An 18,403-nucleotide genomic window follows, 5' to 3' on the forward strand; every position below is an offset into this window, starting at 1 on the left:
GGAAACCCAAGGGCAGTTAGTGTAGAGCCAGCAGACTCTGTCTTGGTTTCACCATCCACATGTTTGTCCTCATGGTCACAAGGTGACTGCTGCTTCTCTAAAACTGAGTCCATATATTGGACAGGAAAGGACAAAATCTATCTTGTGAAGTTTTATATTTTAATTCAGGAAAGGAAGCCAACTGGAACATCTGCCTACAACTCATTGGCCAGACTGTATCACATGACCCTTCTATCAACAAGGGAGTCTGGAGGTACTTCCCTTGGTGGTCAAGTAGTTAAAACTCCCTGTTTCCACTGTAGGGAGCATGGGGTTCCATCCCTGGTGGGGAAACTAAGATCTCTGAATGCTGAGTGGCCAAAAAAGAAAAAAAAAGTAAGACAAGGGAATCTAGGGAAATATTAATAATTTACTTTTTAAGCATCTAAAATATAGACTCCTGAGAGTCCTTTGGACAGCAAGGAGATCAAACCAGTCAATCCTAAAGGAAATCAACCCTGAATAGTCATTGGAAGGACTGATGCTGAAGCTCCAACACTTTGGTCACCTGATGCAAAGAGCGAACTCATTGGAAAAGACCCTGATGCTAGGAAAGATTGAGGGCAGGAGGAGAAGGGACAACAGAGGATGAGATGCTTGGACAGCATCACCGACTCTGGATTTGAGTTTGAGCAAACTCTGGGAGATAGTGAAGGGCAGGGAAGCCTGATGTGCTACAGTCCAAGGGATGCAAAGAGTTGGACACGACTTAGCGATTGAACAACAACAAAGTATGGAACGACATAGTACAAGTGAGGGGTGAATATCTTTGGGCTAAACAAGTTTTCAGTGCCTGCTGCAGAAATATAGAGGTGGGTTTTGCTTTTCTGAAAATAAACTCACACTATATATTTTTGGCAACTTGCTAATTTTCCTTGGCAGTATGAATGAATTAATACTTTCCAAGGTGGCCTGTATGAAATTTCCTTGGCTCCTTTAGCTGCTGCATAATACCCTTTTTTCATTATTCTAAGGCATACTCTTTCATTCATATGTTGTTATCTCTGAAATTGGTATGCATCTTACACTTGCCATCATCTAGGCAGTAGTAGTGATGTAATTGTCATTGCCTACTGGATATGCTTCAGAACTTGCAGAATGGATGTTAGCAGCCTGGAATATTAATGATTCTGAGTCTACATATGACTCAGAAGGTTCCAGCTCCAAGAAGAAGATTTATATATGTTTTAATCAATTTATTTGATGAATACTTTTGTTTTAATGTATGCATGAGGATGACATGGAATTAAAAATTCATGTCTTAAGTTTCATGTGGCTTTTTGAATACATATAAAATAAAAATTATAAGTGTTAAGAAAACTTTTTTGTCATAGTTTAATTAGGAGCACTTTTTTTCTTTTTTAATGATACATTAAATAATGGTGTCTATCATTCATGATGTCCTGAAGTCAGTGAAATATGATTTTCTACACTGTGGCTATTCCATAGTTTAATCATTTTTGTATCAATAGATGTTAAGTCTTCACTTTTTTTACAGTAGTGCTTCAGTAAACTCTTTTTCATTCCTCCTTTTCCATATGCGCAAATAGTATTTCTCTTGATTCCTAGAACCACATTTTTAAAAATTCTAAAGCTTCTGGCCCCTCCAATCTGTTGTTGTTGTTCAGGTGCTCAGTCATGTCCAACTATTCATGACCCCATAGACTGCAGCACACCAGGCTTTCCAGTCCTTCACTATCTCCCACAGTTTGCTCAAACTCATGTTCATTGAGTCAGCAATGACATCCATCCTCTGTTGCCCCCTTTTCTTCATACCCTCAATCTTTCCCAGCATCAGGGTCTCTTCCAGTGAGTTGGCTCTTTGCATCATGTGGCCAAAGTATGGGAGCTTCAGCTTCAGCATCAGTCCTTCCAATGAATATTCTGGGTTGATTTCCTTTAGGATTGACTGTTTTGATCTCCTTGTTGTCCAAGGGACTCTCAAGAGTCTTCTCCAGCACCACAATTTGAAAGCATTAATTCTTCAGTGCCCAGCCTTCTTTATGGTCCAATTCTCACATCTGTACATGACTCCAGGAAAAACCATAGCTTTGACTAAATGGACCTTTGTCGGTAAAGTGATGTCTCTGGTTTCTAATACATTGTCTAGGCTTGTCATAGCTTTTCTTCCAAGCAGCAAGCATCTTTTAATTTCATGGCTGCAGTCATCATCTGCAGTGATTTTGGAGCCCAAGAAAATAAAGTCTGCCACTGTTTCCACTTTTTCCCCATCTGTTGGCTACGAAGTAATGGGACTGGATGCCATGATCTTTGTTTTTTGAATGTTGAGCTTTAAGCCACTCTTCTCTTTCACTTTCATCAAGAGGCTCTTTAGTTCCTCTTTGCTTTCTGCCATTAGGGTGGTGTCATCTGCATATCTTAGGTTGTTGATATTTCTCCTGGCAATCTGGATTTCAACTTGTGATTCAGCCAACCAGGCATGTCACATGATGTAATCTGCATAAAAGTTAAATAAGCAGGATGACAACATACAGCCTTGACATACTCTTTGCCCAATTTTGAACCAGTCTGTTGTCCCACGTGCATTTCTAACTGTATGCTCTTGACCTGTATACACGTTTCTCAGGAGGCAGGTAAGGTGAGCTGATGTTCCTATCTCTTGAAGAATTTTCCACAGTTTGTTGTGAACCACACAGTTGAAGGATTTCCTGTAGTCAATGAAGCAGAAGTAGATGTTTTTCTGGAATTCTCCAGCTTTTTCTATGATCCAGCTGATGTTGGATCTCTAGTTCGTCCGCCTTTTCTAAATCCAGCTTGTACATCTGGAAGTTCTTGGTTTGAACATTCTTTAGCCTTGTCTTTCTTTGGGATTTGAATGAAAACTGACCTTTTCCAGTCCTGTGGCCACTGCTGAGTTTTCCAAATTTGTTGGCATATTGAATGGAGCACTTTAACAGCATCATCTTTTAGGATTTGAAATAGTTCAGCTGGAATTCCATCACTTGCACTAGTTTTGTTTGTAGTAATGCTTCTTAAGGCCCACTTGACTTCACATTCCAGGATGTCTGGCTCTACTTGAGTGACCACACCATCATGGTTATCCAGGTTATTAAGACCCTTTTTGGTCTAGTTCTGTGTATCCTTGCCACCTCTTCTTAATCTATTCTGCTGCAGAGTACATCATGTGAAATGTCTGGCTGGACGAATCACAAGTTGAAATCCAGATTGCCAGGAGAAATATCAACAACCTAAGATATGCAGATGACACCACCCTAATGGCAGAAAGCAAAGAGGAACTAAAGAGCCTCTTGATGAAAGTGAAAGAGAAGAGTGGCTTAAAGCTCAGCATTCAAAAAATGAAGATCATGGCATCCAGTCCCGTCACTTCATAGCCAACAGATGGGGGAAAAGTGGAAACAGTGGCAGACTTTATTTTCTTGGGCTCCAAAATCACTGCGGATGATGACTGCAGCCATGAAATTAAAAGATGCTTGCTGCTTGGAAGAAAAGCTATGACAAACCTAGACAACGTATTAGAAACCAGAGACATCACTTTACCGACAAAGGTCCATTTAGTCAAAGCTATGGTTTTTCCTGGAGTCATGTACAGATGTGAGAATTGGACCATAAAGAAGGCTGGGCACTGAAGAATTAATGCTTTCAAATTGTGGTGCTGGAGAAGACTCTTGAGAGTCCCTTGGACAACAAGGAGATCAAAACAGTCAATCCTAAAGGAAATCAACCCAGAATATTCATTGGAAGGACTGATGCTGAAGCTGAAGCTCCCATACTTTGGCCACCTGATGCAAAGAGTCAACTCACTGGAAGAGACCCTGATGCTGGGAAAGATTGAGGGTATGAAGAGAAGAGGCAACAGAGGATGAGATGGTTGGATGGCATCACTGATTCAATAGACATGAGTTTGAGCAAACTGTGGGAGATAGTGAAGGACAGGGAAGCCTGGCCTGCTACAACCCATGGAATCTCAAAGAATCAGACATGACTTAGTGACTCAACAATGACAAAATTTTCCAGGGGAGTCTCAGTTTAAAAAATCTTGGTACATTATTGTCATCAGCTATCAACATACTTCAGAAGTTCTGAGATTTCAGTATCTGAACTATACTGTACTGCCTTGAGTTCCAGTGAGGCAGATGTCAAACAGTTTGTTTCCAGATAGCATCTCCCTAGAAGTGGTCTTAGTTTCTAAATTCTCTGGACAATTTCAGATCTACTTGGACACCTGACAGATTATTGTTAAAATAATGAACAGGGAGCGGTATACCTCTACATTATAGTAAGGGTCTTTATTTTTATTAGTGCTTCTGAACCCTAGAAGTGTTTGGGTGTTTCTTTGCAGTCAAAAGACCTGGCTCAGCCTCTCATCTCTGAGCAAGGTGACTCTGTGGGTCATGGGAGCTAGGAGGGTGGGGATAGCCTCACATATATCCAAGGAATTAAAAAAAAAAATAGCAACTGTTGGTGAGGTAATGGCAAATTTGGAACCCTCATACATTGCATATATTGCTGGTGGGAACGGAAAATCATTCATCTAGCTACTATGGGAATTTTTTTTGGCAGTTCCTCATAAAGTTAAACAGAATTACCATATGACCCTGCAATCCCACTCCCAAAGAACTGAAAACATAGACAAATACATTTATATAGGCACATTCAGAGCAGCACTATTCACAGAGGGTGGAAATAACACAAACATCCCTCAATAGATACATGTATAAACACACTGTGGTATATATACGATGGAATATTATTTAGCCATAGAAAGAAATGAAGTAGGACACACGCTACAAGGAGGGTGAAGCTTGAAAACATCATGCTAAGTGAAAGAAGCCAGGCACAAAAGACTACCTGTTATATGATTTCATTGATGTGGAATGTCCAGAACAGCCAAACTGAGAGAGAAAAAATAAATTAGTGGTTACTCTGAGTTGAGGAGACCAAGGGATAGGGAGTGACTGCTTAATGTGTAGGGAAGGGGGTTCCCTTTTGGGGCGATGAATCTGTTTCAGAACTAGATAGAGATGGTGTGGTTGCTTTACACTGCATTGTCATAAATGCCACTGGATTGTTGACTTTAAAGTTATTTTTATGTTATGTGTATTTCACTCTAATAAGAACAACAGGAGAAAGTTCAGTCCTCTCCACCCTTCGGAGCTTGGAATTTTCCCAGCGGATACAAGGCAAAAGAAACAGCTAGCCTCCATCCTTGCGGGGGCACGATAAAAGGTGCCTTGTCCTACAGTTGCGTTTGTTGTGCATTCATTCGTTCGTGCATAAATCCCCACTTACTCAGCACCCAGCGTCTGAACCAGGTTTGGGCTGCAGAGGGAACAGTCTCTGCCCCCGGAGCGCACAGCCTAGGGGGAGACCCATCCCGCAAATTAAAAAATAAAGCAAAACTCCGCGATGAACCCAGCAAAGGAGGGTTGGCTACTTCAGTAGCAGAGTGTTCCGAAAGAAAAGGGGGCCTTTGTCAGACCGGGGGCATGGACTGAGCCCATTCCTGTCCATGGCCGCCAAGTCCCTGGCGACAAATGCATTCTTTTGTTGTTCATGGAAATGAAACAGTTTTTCAGGCCCTTCAGGAGCTCGTCCGTCAAGGTGGGAAGGCAGAACTCAATCACCACAAGGATGTCTGGCAGGAGGGAGAGGGGTGGGTAGGCGGGAGACCCCCTGCGCCCCGCCCCGAACCTCGGGGGAGGTCGGCGACCGCGTCTCGGGGAGGTGGGGACTGCGCGGGGCCGCGCTCCCGCCCTCCTCGGCGCCTGCGGACCCGCAGGCGGTGGGCGGCCCGCGAGGGGGCGGCGGCTCCCGGGCTTTGTGGCCGCTGCGCGCGCGGCGGGGCCTGGCCGGCCGGGGGCGCGCCGCCGCCGCCCGGCGCTCCGGAGCCTGCGGCCCTCCCGGCCGCCCAGCCTGCGAGAGGAGTCGAGGCCGCCCGCGCTCGCATCTCGCCGGCCCCTCCCCCGATCGCCGCGGCCGCTGCGCCGCCGCTGCAGGTAGGAGGCTCCCCAGGCGGGCGGGTCGCAGCGGGGCGGGGGCGCGGGCCAGGCGTGCGGGGGCCGCAGGGCCGGCAGGGCGCGCTTCCGGCCCAGACGCCACGACCCCTGCCCCGCAGGCCCTACGGCCACCTCCGCGCGCCGCGATGGGACTCGGTGAGTGGGAACGGCCTGCGGCGTACAAAGCCCCAGGGCGCGGACCTCGGGGAGATTCAGCGACGTCCCCGGGGTCTGGGGACTCTGGACTCCGAGGGCAGAGGAGCGGCTTGGAGGCGGGTGTGGGGGAGAAACCTGATGACCCTCAGTGCCGGCGTCTCCCCATCCCGGTGTCCCCACAGTATGCCGGGCACTGTGCTCGCGCTTTTGCATACTTGTCTTCTTTAAGACCCCTTGTGTCCCTTACAGAGGTGTGAGGGGAGGGGGTCCCTCATTCAGGGGCCGAGCGCCGAGCATCACAGCGGTGCCCGCCTGACCTTGGGAAAGCGCCTTTACTCGAGCCCTGGCTGCAGCTCCTGTAAATGAGGGCTGGATGGGGGGGATGGATGGTGGCGGAGAGTGCGTGGTGTGATGCCTCCCCGCAGGTGCTATTGTGAGAGATGAGGTACGCAAATGATCATACATATTGAGCACTTTCTACATACCAGGCCTGGGTACCAAACAGTTGGCATGAGTTATCTAATTAAATCATCATGCTGGCGCTGTGATGTAGCTACTGTAAATTGCACTAGTAATCTTTATTTAGGAGTAGGAAATAGAGAAGAATTTAGCCTCTCTATTCTGATTAAGGAAATTGGGTGTTTCTTAGGCATGGTCACATTTAAGGTTACAGATGTCCCTGCAATGTCAGGAGAGCAGTTGTGGGATATATTTATTACACATTTAAAACAGGGAGGTAGGATAATATCAGGGCCAGGGGCGTTCATTTCAGTGTCAGATAAGTCAGTTGTGTTACCAAGGAAATTGTTGAGTATTAATTCAAAAACATAGTTCCAGAGTTAGGACTGAGGACTGCTCTGGGAGTTTGGGGCCAGAGAGAGACAAGGGGCAGACTAGGAGGAAATGGAGAATTCTGAAGCCCTGGGTGAAGAGAGGGACCTGTGACCACCACCCCAGCATTTTTCTGCACCAAGATTTCATCTTGCCCTTAGAGACCAGGCATCCTGTCTGGAAGGAGGGAAGGGGGAGGGGTGGGGGAAAGATCCATGGGCAGGATCAGGGGATTGTCTCTTCTTACTCCCAGGCCACCCCATAAGTATTCAGATGGGTTGAGAGCCGGATGACAGGGCCTCCTAAAGTGCCATGGTCCCTTCTCGTGATTCTTTAAATTCTTTTAATATGTTTGAAGAGATGGGGATGCTCACCAAGCCTAAAGATTGGTAAGATGCTTAAAATACAAAGACCTAATTGATGTAATGAAGGAGTGTGTTTGAATACAGCTCCCTTGGTTGGATAAGCAGTGGGCCTGAGGAGATTATTTGGGGGTTCAGTTTGGAATGGGGAGAACTGGAAAGATTCTGGACCCTGAAGAAGGAAGAGAAAGGCAGGAAGGGCCAGGCGCTGTACCCTGGGGCAGGGGGTAGAAGGCACACTGAGCCCCCACAACACCATGTGCGGATACCCACCTAGCCCCCTAGCGCTCGAGTCCCCAGAAGGTACCCCTCTTCTCCCAGCTTGTGACTGCATCTTCCTTGAGTGTTGTGGAAGGTCGGGGTTCGACTCAGGCTGATTTTTCTCCTGAGTGAGCAGGAAAAGCTTCTTGGAGAAGGGTTGTTTGAAAACCAGTCTTGAAGGACAGGGTGTTTGCGCGCATAGTGAAGGTAGGAGCCCTGTGCCCAGTAAAAAGAGCAGGTGCTTTGGAGAGACAGATAATGGGAGGTTTGAGTTCTAGGTCTGCCATTGCTCAGCCATGTAATTTTTTTGCAAGGATTAAATAATGTTTTTTCAAATGCCAGGTAGGGAGCTCAGCAAGCACTAGGACCTTTTCCCCTGTCCACGGTGACATTTATTTAACTCTTGTCACCTGAGCACCAGTCTTATGCTGAGTCATATGCTTCATGCTGGGGATCCAGAGATGAGTCAGAAATTATGTATTTCCCTTAGGAATTTCCCAGCCTAGTGACGGAGACGGACACAATGAGCAAATTAAAGAAAATAAGGGAAGTGCAGTTATCTACAACTGGCAGTGAGCTCACAGGAGAGTAACTCATTCATTCTGGATAGAACACTCAGGGCTAACTACCTCTTTAACAAGATTTAACAAGATGAGATGTTATCATAGAGGTTTTGAATGCAACACCAACTCTTAATTTCTATCTTTTTTTACTTTTGTCTTGTCTTTGCCCTGATATTCTCTCTCTTAAAAAAAAACAAAAAAAAACACACAACCTAGTTGCAGTGTGTACATACTTGTTAAGCTGCCTCAAACTCATTTTAGGAGGAAGCTATTATAAATAAAATCAACATAATAGCCCGGGTGTTAGTTAAGGAAGTCTTCACAAAAATTTCATGTGAGTTGGACCTTGAGGGATGAAGATAAGCCCTTGGTGGACTTTGAGGTAAAGGATTCCAGCCAGAGGAAGCCCCATGTCGAGAGGCATGAGAACACAACAAGTTCAAGGGCATGAAGGTGAGTTTGATCTGGCTGGGTTGAAACATACAGGGAAAGGGTGTGTGAGGGGGGCCACTGTAATCAGGGGCAGATCTGGAAAAGCCTTGGATACCTTGTGAGCAGTTTGGACTTGATCACCAGAGGTCTACATGCAGGACTGTGGCATCATCACTGTGTTTTAGGAAGATTCCTTGAGGGGCCGGAAGTTTGGGAGATCCTTTTGGGAGACTAGGGCTGACCGTGGACACAGGCAGTGAGGATGGGAGCGGAGAGAAGAGATATAGAGGTAAAATGTGAAGTAGGTCTTGATGAGTGGCTCCGTGGGATTGAAGAGCACACTGAGGTTTCTGCTTTCAGCTGAGTTAACGTGGCTGAAATCATCAGAAATCGGAGGTTTGGGAATGAATAATTCATTCGCTTTGGGAAATTCCTGAGGTACCCATAATGGACAGCTGGATGGAGGTGGTCAGGAGACAACTGGAAAAGTATGTGGTGTTGAGGGGAGAGGATGGGGCTGGAGAGAGGTTCTTCCTGACATCCCTACTTTCTTGTGACCAAACACCAAGAGTCAGCTATGTGCTCAAGATAAAAATAAAATATAGTTCCAAGCTACAGGAGCTCATACGTGGATAGGGGATCCCCTGAGGCTGTGGATAGACTAGTACAGAGTAATTCTGAGGCTGAAGGAAAAGGTAAACATGTGGGACCCTGGGCCCTGCAACTTGAGAGCTGTTGTTGCTAACGTGGTGAGTGTTGCTGAAGAGGAGATTGTCCTCAGATGAGAAGCAAGCTGGAGTGGGAACACCTACATGAGGGGACCTTCATTTTGTAAAAGCACTTTCTGTGGAGGGTACTTGAATAATGATCCCAAGGGAATTTCAGGGAGACTGGGACAGTGTGGGGAGATGGTTTGGGATGGAGCTGTGGGGGAGAGGAGAAGGGGGGTCAGGACCTTGAAGAACCTTCCCCTGGTTGGCAGAGGGAACTGTGAGCGGGGTGGGGGACGGGAGGTGGGAGCCTCTTGCCTTAAACACAAGGCTGGTTCTGCTCACAGTCACACTTAGACACAGATGGTAAAAATAAACACTTCCCAGTTACTTGGCCACCTAGTGGGTGGTGAAGGAGAAGAGGAGGTAGTGCTGGGTATAGACTAGAAAACCTTCTTAAGGAAAGAAAGAAAGTGGAGAGGGCACAGGTGAGTGGCCATCCTGTGTAGACAGGTCTGAACACATGAGAGCAGGTACATGGCAAGGTGTGCACGGGAATAAGAATGTCTGATTACTCTTAGCCGCTGTGACAGATGGAGGAGGAAATGGCAGCCCACTCCAGTATTCTTGCCTAGGAAATCCCATGGGCGGAGGAGCCTGGCAGTTTGGAGTCCATGGGGTCGCAAAGAGTCAGACGTGACTGAGTGACTGAGCATGCACTGCATCAGGTGAAATCAGGAGGGCATCATAGTTCTAGCAAGGCTCTTAAAAATTTGACATACAGGGATTTCCCTGGTGGTACAATGGATAAGAATCCACCTGCCAATGCAGGGGACACAGGTTTGATCCCTGGTCCGGGAAGATCCCACATGCTGTGGGCCACTAAAGCCTGTGTGCCAGAACTACTGAGCCTGTGCTCTAGAGCCCGTGAGCTGCAACTAATGAGCCGTAACTACTGAATCTAGCGTGCTCTAGGGCCTGAGAGCCACAACTAATGAGACCCTGTGCAGCAACTACTGAAGCCCATGAGCCTAGAGCCCATACTCTGCAACAAGAGAAGCCACTGCAATGAGAAGCCTGTGCACCGCAACTAGACAGTAGGCCCTGCTTACTCCAACTAGAGAAGCCTTCGCACAGCAACAAAGACCCAGTGCAACCAAAAATAAAATACATTAAAGAAATTTGGCATACTGTACAACAGTATTTATAAGATGAAGCCATGAAATGACTTTTGTTAGGATAAATCCTTGATAAAAGGAGAAATTTAAGATAGTGGAACATCTAGATATAATTAGTTAAAGAAAGTGAAAATGGCGAGCAGTTAGTTTCAACGTATATTTCCCCTATATTTATTTCCCTGCCGTATACCAGGTGCTCTTCAAGGAGCTTGGGCTACAGTAGTGAGGGAGGGGTCCATCACTTGCTTTAGACATTTCACTTAGAAATAACCTACAGAGTTAAACCTGGGCTAACCTCCCCTAAAGTGCTGAGTTCGCTCTATTCTGTTGCAATGTTCTCTTTCTTTGGCTAGTAGCCCCACTAGCCTCATAAATAATCAGAAAATGCCATCTATGCGCCTTTGGCAAAGGACCATGCAAATTAGGTTGCAGAAAAACCATTGTAACAGCATTGTTAGTGTGGACTACAGCACTGGATGGGGCTTTAGAGAACATGCATGGTAGTTTTATAATTTAGAGATGAGGAATCAACAGGAGGAAAGGGACTTGCCTGATGGCACAGAGTGAGTGTCAGAGTTGAGGGCAGTGGCCTCAAGTTTTCAGTTGGGGTAATGGGGAAGGCTTGAGGGTACCTAGCCAAAGGGCATCTTGATGGTGAGAGGGTTCCAGAGAAGAGATATGGGGGGAGGGGTTGAAAACAAATAACGAAGCTTCACTTTTAGCCCCTCCTCTGTCTCTAGGAACCCCTGTAGTTTGCTCTGAGACTCAGTTTCCTCATCTGTAAGGTGAGAAGATTGGATTGAAGTCCCTTGTGAGTTTAACATGTTAGGATCGATGTTGTTACCTAAAAAAGATTGTTTGGGGGAGATGCTGAGAGAGGAGACAGTCAATAGACCAGTATAGGAAATAGCCTTTCTACTCTTTAGAGCAGACTGATCATCCATAACCTGTGGCCAGGACCCCCTTCAGGAAATTGGCTGCCACATTTCCTGCAGCTCACTTGCCGATTCTGTATACTTTGCTTCTCTCCAAAGTTGCCCTGCTTTGTTCTAATGGCAGTTCTGATTCCAGTCTGTTCTGATGGGAGTTAAGGTCCTTATTCTAGGTCCTCCCCAATCTTGGAGTCACATCCCTGGGCACATTTCTTTCTCTGTGCTTATCACACTATCTTGTCACCAGTGCATCCACAGTACACTGTGTTGTGTTGCGTCCTCATTGGACCGTGATCTCCTGAATCTTTTTTTTGTTTTGTTATCTCCTGAATCTTAAGACATACCCCTCCCCCCTCCAATGCCTGCATACGCAGGTGCTTATTTAATCCTCATGCATTCTCTTTGCCACTGCTTTTTCTTGATCCCCCACCCTAGTGTAGACACACACACATCCTGGTCATTTCTCACTTTGAAACAGCCCCTGTGAAACAGCCCCTGGCACGCACCGCCTCCTTTCCATTAACTCGCCACCACTCAGAATCCAGGCCCTTATCAATTATTTATCTGCATGATCTCCTTCAGCGCTCTCTGTTCATATCCTATACATTCTTAAAAGATCTAGCTCAAATGTCCTCTTGTTCATGAAGAGTGCAAATTAACCTCTTCCCTCTTCTGAATGCCCAGGGTGCTTTGTCCTGAGTTATGGTCTCAGCTTCAGTGTGCCTGTCCTTTTGGTTATCAGTTTCTGCAGGCCAGTGCTCCTCCAGGCTCTGTGGTTCAGCTTGTCTTTGTATCTTGCACATATTCTAGGACAGTACTGAGCCTTTGGCAGGAATTCATTACGTATCTGTTGAGGTGTTTTTTTTTTGCCAGTGAATAGAAGAGCCAATAAGTATTTGGGTGTACGTTGTATTTAGACCACTATTTTACTTTTGGAAGCAGTTTCAGTATGGATGAGAGGAGTGGAAAGAACTAAAATTTATTGAAGATCTAGTCTGTGCTTCTTGACTCCCATTGCAGGACAGTCATATAGAGGGACTAAGGCAGAGTAGGGGGTATTAACTCTTACTACAGATGAAGCATGAGGTTAATTGACTTGCCCAGGGTCACACCGCTAAGTGAGTGCTAAAGTTAAGATTTGAGCCCAGGTTTTCTACATCCAGTGTCTTCACTTCGCTTAAAGAGCAGTAGTTCGTATCCTAACATCTGTCTGAAGTCTCAGTGTCACAATTTTTGGTCATGGTTCCTACAAAGGGCAGTAGAGATCAAATCTGGCCAACTTTCTCTAGTCTTTGCCCAAATTTTAGGACTTTGTTTCATCCTTGGTGAACTTAGAATATTATTGGATGGGGTATTAGTCATCTTGGCCTGCCATAATAAAATACCACAGACTGGTGGGTGGGGGGAGCTTAAACAACAAAAGTTTATTTCTTACAGTTCTGGAAGCTTAGGAAGTCCAAGATCAGGGTGCCAGTAAAGTAGGTTTCATTCTGAGGCCTTTTCTCTTGGCTTGTAGGTGGCTGCCATCTCTGTGTACTCACACGACCTCTTTGTAACCTAGGGGTTGGTGGTGGTTGGGGAGGCAGGTAACAAGAGCTCTCTTGTCTTTTCTTATTAGGTCACTAATCTTCTTGAGCCAGGACTCCACCCTTATGACTTCATTCCATCTTGTTGTTCAGTCACTCAGTCCAACTCTTTGGGACCCAATGGACTGCAGCATTCCAGGCTTCCCTGTCCCTCACCATCTCCTGGAGCTTGCTCAAACTCCTGTCCATTGAGTCAGTGATGCCATCCAGTCATCTCGTCCTCTGTCTTCCCCTTCTCCTCCTGCCTTCTATCTTTCCCAGCATCAAGGTCTCTTCTAATGAGTCTACTCTTCCCATCAGGTGGCCAAAACATTGGAGCTTCAGCTTCAGCATCAGTCCTTCCAATGAATATTCAGGACTGATTTTCTTTAGGATTGACTGGCTTGATCTCCTTGCAGTTCCAGGGACTCTCAGGAGTCTTGTCCAACACCACAGTTTGAAAGCATCAGTTCTTTAGCGCTCAGCCTTCTTTATGGTCCAGCTCTCACATGCATACATGACTACTGGAAAAACCATAGCTTTGACTAGATAGACCTTTGTTGGCAAAGTAATGTCTCTGCTTTTTAATACACTGCTTAGGTTTGTCATAGCTTTTCTTCCAAAGAGCAAGCATCTTTTAATTTCATGGCTGCAGTCATCATCTGCAGTGATTTTGGAGCTCCCCCAATTAAAATCTGACACTGTTTCCATTGTTTCTCCATCTGTATGCCATGAACTGATGGACTGGATGCCATGTTCTTCATTTTTTGAATGTTGAGTTTTAAGCCAGCTTTTTCACTTTCCTTTCACCTTCATTAAAAGGCTCTTTAGTTCCTCTTCGATTTCTGCCATAAGGATGGAACCATTTGCGTATCTGAGGTTATTGATATTTCTCCTGGCAGTGTTGATTCCAGCTTGTGATTTTTCATCCAGCCCAGCATTTCACATGATGTACTCTGCATATGAATTAAATAAACAGGGTGACAATATACAGCCTTGGTGCACTCCTTTCCCAATTTTGAACCAGTCCATTTGTTGTTCCATGTTCAGTTCTAACTGTTGCTTCTTGACCTGAATGCAGGTTTCTCATTCGATCTTAATTACTTCCTTAGAGCCTGTCTCCAAATAAGTTACTGTGAGGGTTAAGGTTGCAACAGATAAGTTTTTTTAGGGAGATGGGTAGAATAAAAACATTTAGTCCCCTAACAGATGGATTTTTAAGGTGGATGTTAAATGTACTTATTATAATCTTCTGGTGGTTTAGTCAGTGTTGTTTTGGGAATTGTGCTGATTATTCCTCTTTGTTCTTTTATAGAATTGAAATCCTGCTATTTTATTTAGTTCTGTCTATGGGTCTTTGCTTAACCTAAGAGGAATTTCCATCGTATTTGGATTTTGCTATTTTATCTGACCATATTTTTACTTTAATGCAGCTTTTGGTATACTGATTATTTTATCACATATGATACTCATTCTGTGCCTGGTAGGCAGTTTTATGTCTATATCAAAAGACATTGATTCGTTAAATTTTGCTGAGGGCCCACATGTGAGGGTCTCTGGGCTGCTTGTTGTCCTACAACCATGCATCTGCACTCTGTCTAGCGGAACAACAGACTGAAAAGATGATCCATACTGAGTAGAGCCGGGGGCAGTTTCTAATAAAAGTTGATGCAGCAGAGGCTTGTTATGTTGTCATATGTAACCAGTTATGGACATTCTTGAGCAGTTTTAAGCTAGAAGGTGTTTTCTATTCTCCAAGGTTCTACTAATAAGCTTTGCCTGGACATCTCTTTCTCTGGGAAGTGTTTGTTTACTTAGGACTGTCAGTCAGGTGCTCCAGCACAATGTCAGCATCCAGTTTCCCTGCGGCTTGACCATTTTAAAGCTCCATATTATTGCTACAGTTACTTCTCAAACACACATTCTTAGCAGGTCAACAGTGGAAATTATTGCAGTACCCTGGTTAGAGTGAGAGCAGTGCGCCTGGGTGGGGGTGGGGGACTGGGGACCCTAGGTTTGAAAGAAAAGGGGAGGGGAGGAGCCAACAAATGGAGATGGACAGAAGCAGGCGCAGCTCCTAGGCTGCTCTACCCTAGGACCTTTCCCTGCTGTCAGATTGCTGACTGACAAGTAATTCGAGCAGGGGCACTAGAGGCTGTCGCCAGGTCTGAAAGAAGTGGGCTAAGTAGAGCAGAGAGCAGCCTGGGCAGGGAGTCAGACCTGGGTTTAAATCCTGATTCTGCTACTTACTATTTGTGTGACCACAGGCAAGTTACTGAGCCTCATTTTTCTGATCTGGGATATAGGAATAATAATTGGTTAGTGGGGATGTACAGCCCACTTCAGAAGGCTGTTGGGGAGTCCATAGGGGACTTTTGGGGTACGCTGTCTCATACTAGAATCCTTTTATAGCCTGGCAGGATGCAACCACATGGCTAAGGGAGGCCTGCTGTTCTACAAAATTAGGCAAAGTAAATTGGTAACTTTTGATTTACTTAGCTAGTAATTAAATAACAGTTTAGTTAATAGGCTATTAATGGTCCCCAGGTGTTGGTAATTCTGAATATTTGCTTTTGAGAGAGTTGTATAATTTCTTCTGGTACTTTCACAGTTTTTTTGTTTCAGCAGTGTAACAAATGATGCTCTCAGGGGCTATTTTGGGGAGGATCAAATGATATAGTGCATATTAAGCAGTTATTATAGTGTCATGCCTACAGTATAGCCTCAATAACAGTTATCTGCTATTGTTATTACTGCTCTTATTAGAGACCAAGCTGGCCACACTTAGGTTAAGATCCTTTGTGAATTGAGACTCCCCACCAGCCCACCACCACTTGGTGGCAGTTAGTGGTACTGCACACATTGTGAAGCGGAATTATTAAGGTGCTTGGAACTAATTCCCTGTAGTTTCAATTCCACTAAGTATCACAGGGACTTTGTTAGGCAGAGTGTGGCCTATTTGCTTGGGAGCTCCAATTCATATATCACTAAACAATGAAAAGACATATTTTTCACCTCCACAATTGGCACAGATTTTTAAAAAATGTTAACAGCAGACGTCAATGAACTGGGAATATCAGTTGGTACACCATTTCTGAAGGACAGGTAGTGATGGAACAAGTCTTCAGTGTTTTTTATCTTTTTTGGCAACTGTTCTTCTCCTGGGAATTTATCTTGAAGAAGTAATCAAGGATAGGAAAAGAGGTTTATTTAGAAAGAAAATATATATTGTGTATAAGATATTATTACTTTGAATAGAACGAAATAGCAAACAATCCCTTTTTCATTTGGGAATCAGATTCCCAATCCTCATAGCAGTGATTCTTAAAAAGAGTGGGGCATGGGGGAAGGTAGACATCTGGGGGCAGAAGAGTTGGGGTGGGCTTCATATAGTGTGGTGTGTAAGTTAAGAACATTCGGTATACCTATTGATTTCATAATAAAAACTATAGAACATAAAACATAAACCATAGAACATAAAATTGAACATAGACATCTTGGTAGATAGAGATACTATAGGAAGAGGTATATTGTAAGGAGTGTGTGTTATTAATAAATTTCAGTTTGGGAATGCTTCTTTATAGGAAATAAGAGTATTGATGAAAGGGAAAATTAATTTTGGGCCTCTGGGGAAGACGGAGTCTAAATTGGATCATCATAGGAATATTAGAGCCACGTGGCTGAAGCATAGGCCTGGTAATTTAGGGGTTCAGGACTTGTCTCCAGAGATAAATTCTCCTCCCATGGACAGAGGAGCCTGGCAAGCTACAGTCCATGGGATTGCAAAGAGTCAGACACGACTTAGCAACTAAACAACAGCATTTCTCTTTGCCCAGGACCTGAGGGCCAAACCGCCTCTGGCCTGTCTAAAGCTCTAGATTTTTGGTGTGGATGTGTTCATAATGAATGTGAGGGCAGGCACTTTGTATCTGGAGACACTGATCACACTGACCTTAACTTTTGGGAGGAAGTGGTACATGGTGGGAAACCCCGACCAGGTTCTGTTGCCCTCATGTTAAGTCCACATTTCCTTGGCTTCTATTTATAGGTTCTCTGATCTGCCCAGGTCCCCTCCACACTCAGGTCTCACAGATTTCAGTTATTTACAACTGCAGTTGGGACTTCCCTGGTGGTCCATTGTTAAGAATCTGTCTTGTGATGCAGGGAATGTGGGTTCAGTTCCTAGTCTGGGAACTAAGATCCCACATGCCTCAGAGCAACTAAGCCCGCATACCACAACTAGAGAGTCTATCCTGCATGACGCAATGGGGATTTCCTGAACCGCAACTAAGACCCAACCCAGCCAAATAAATATTTTTTAAAAAAGTAAAAAACTACAGTAACCCCTCCCTAGGCATAGTATGTGAAGAGCTGACTTGTATAATGGCATGAGTTTAAGTCAGTGTATTAAAACTTAAAAGCCACAGTCTTTCCCCTCCACCCTAACTATGGAACTTTTCAAATATGAAGATCAAGAGAATAATTTGATGAATCTTAGTGTACCCATCACTCTTATTCAGATGTCCCATTTTTGACCAGTGGGGCTCCTTTCAAGTTAGTTTCTATTTCTTTTCGTAGCGGGTTGGTCAGTTTTAAATGGACTGCATTGTCAGCATCTTAATACTTGTCTGTTATTCTGAAAAGTCAGAGGCTTGAAGAACATAAAGAGGACGAGGCATATCAGCCCTTTCCACAAAGAGGACAATGCACTGCTTGCTTTATTGCTGCATTCTCTGTTGCTTAGTGACATTCTTGCCATGATGAATCTGGGAGATTAATTTTGTAGGAAGTTTTCTGTGAATAAAAGATGTGGGAGAGTGTGTGGTCATAAAACACATAGGTTTGGTGGAATAAGACATTTATTAAGCATCTATTGTGTGAAAGATGCTGGCTGAGCGCTGGGGAGGATGGCAAGATGACCTAGGGAGTCATAGTTGAGTAAGAGATAATTGTGAAATGATACTAAGAATACCCGGTGATTGGAACTCACAGAGGCAGAGAGTAGAACAGTGTGTACCAGGGACTGGAGTTGGGAGTGGAGGAAATGGGGAGATGTTGGTTAAGGGGGTACAAGGTGCAGTTATGTGGGATGAATCAATCTAGAGATCTAAGGTACAGGAATGAGACTATAGCTAATAATGCTGTATTGAATATTGGAAATATGATGAGAGACTAGATTTTAGGTGCTCTCATCACACACATAGAAGGTAACTATGTGAGGAGATATGTTCTTTAGCTTGATTGTAGTAATCATTTCACTATGTATGTTACATATGTACAATTTTTTTTTAAATGTATAAGGTATAACATATTTTTACATTTATTAAAAATATAAAAATCTGTGGTTCAGTTCAGTTCAGTCACTCAGTCATGTCCGACTCTTTGCGACCCCATGA

At 44.6% G+C, this 18,403-nt stretch overlaps 1 protein-coding gene across 4 annotated transcripts in view; it reads left to right on the top strand.

The window, feature by feature from the left end:
* Positions 1–18,403, top strand: part of MSANTD3 (Myb/SANT DNA binding domain containing 3) — a 32,002-nt gene that overhangs the window by 1,300 nt on the left and 12,299 nt on the right. Inside the window, exon 1 of one of the 4 annotated variants that reach the window (XM_081573094.1) lies at positions 5,869–6,017. The exons of 2 other annotated variants lie outside the window; for them this stretch is intronic. The gene's annotated coding sequence lies outside the window, so the exon portion shown is untranslated. Of the gene's footprint in view, positions 1–5,868; positions 6,174–18,403 lie in introns of those variants that run through there. One more of the 4 variants, XM_081573104.1, reaches the window with a different exon arrangement.

The sequence above is a fragment of the Giraffa tippelskirchi genome, chromosome 1 (assembly GCF_054371585.1).
Source record: "Giraffa tippelskirchi isolate mGirTip1 chromosome 1, T2T-mGirTip1v1.2.pri, whole genome shotgun sequence".
In the NCBI taxonomy this organism is placed as follows: domain Eukaryota; kingdom Metazoa; phylum Chordata; class Mammalia; order Artiodactyla; family Giraffidae; genus Giraffa; species Giraffa tippelskirchi.